The sequence below is a fragment of the Dermacentor albipictus genome, chromosome 7, assembly GCF_038994185.2.
Source record: "Dermacentor albipictus isolate Rhodes 1998 colony chromosome 7, USDA_Dalb.pri_finalv2, whole genome shotgun sequence".
NCBI lineage: Eukaryota > Metazoa > Arthropoda > Arachnida > Ixodida > Ixodidae > Dermacentor > Dermacentor albipictus.
Window position 1 is genome coordinate 65249793 of NC_091827.1, and position 1531 is coordinate 65251323.

Here is a 1531-nt window from a genome sequence, read left to right on the forward strand (position 1 = left end):
ATGCAAGAGTTGAGCCAGAGCCACCTAGAAAATCAGTCTCTGTAGCACGCCGCAACCTTCGCTTCTCATTCCAACGAGCAGCTCTGCTTCCAGGAGGCATCTCACCTCGTGAGTGTCTAGCAGAGGCAAGCGCAGCTGCTTATATACGGCCGCGACGCCGTGAGCGACGGCGCGAGTTGGAGCCCGGTTTCTGCTCTGTCGTGACGTCACGGTGTCACGTGGTATTGAAGGCGACACCGCCGCGCCTGAGGAGCTGGGTTGAGCTCTCGTAATATGCTTCGCATAAAAGTTCGTCCCTTGCAGGAAGACGAGGTCGTAAGCCGACGAATGCCTGCTTTTGGACGTTACGAAAGTCATGTCCATTAATGGTGATCGCTCTAAGGCTTAAGGTACATATCGCTCGAAAACGGTTTTTCTGTATACATACAAAAACATTTGTATGTATACAAATGTATGTATACATGCATTTGTATGTATGTATACATGCACAAATGTATGTATACATACATTTGTATCTGTATACAAAAAGCCTGCCCCAACGTAAAGTTCACGGTGGCTTTCCCGCATCGCGTAGTCGTGCAGTGGCTCAGCGTTTGAAAAATTAACGGGGGCAAGTGATATCTTCATTTACATGCCTCCATCATGACACCATGCGATGCGTCATCACGTAATTTGAGTCTGATTTTAGATTGAGTAAAGTTTCCCCACCCCGTGGGGGTGAGTGGGCCGATCCCGGAGGCAGTGCAATACCGGGCCAACCCGTGGCGGAGGTGAAGCAAGCTTCAAGCACTCCGCCCCATTCCAAAAATAAGTTTAATATCTTGGGTCCAAATAGGACCCGTATCAGATATTAAGCTGATAAGAACAGATTGAAAAGGAAATTTATTCACCCGTAGGCACACTTACAACAGTGGTAGGAACGAAAAGTACAGTATGAGGTACATCACATGTAATACATCATACTTGATGTAAACAAAAAAGATTAACAAATGAAATAATAAATGGTGTCGTCTTGATACTGGCTTTGCCACACACAACAACAACAACAACAAAACTCATTACCACATCCACGTAAAAGCATTATTGTCGGCCTCGAATTTATGAAAGGTACTCGGGGCACATACTGACACAGCCTGAACTCGGGCAACCGAATTGAGCATTATTCTGGCTGTAGAGAGACTCTGCCTCGGGAGACGGTTATGTACCGCGTAGACCAGCGGCGAAGAAACTCGACTTCACCGAGCTTGAACAACTGTTCTTCAAGATGACCCCATATTTACACCCGTAGTTTCCGCAATCTGGGGTACATTGGTCTATTTGTCTGCCGAGATCGTTCTGCGATGTTACGGAAGCACCACAAAATGTAGCTAGCGCTGTAGTAGACGAGACTCGCAAACCGATCTCGGCGCTGTGGTGGCCGCACGATGGATATTCCGAACATTCTTGCAACTAGCTTCCAGAAGGTGCGTGCCACAACGCAGTCCTTTACTACATGCGCGTTGGTCTCTGTTTGTGCGCAATATATGCATTT

At 47.3% G+C, this 1531-nt stretch overlaps 1 pseudogene; it reads right to left on the minus strand.

The window, feature by feature from the left end:
• Nucleotides 1-716: 716 nt before the first annotated feature.
• Nucleotides 717-881, minus strand: LOC135921566 (U2 spliceosomal RNA; annotated as a pseudogene).
• Nucleotides 882-1531: the final 650 nt, after the last annotated feature.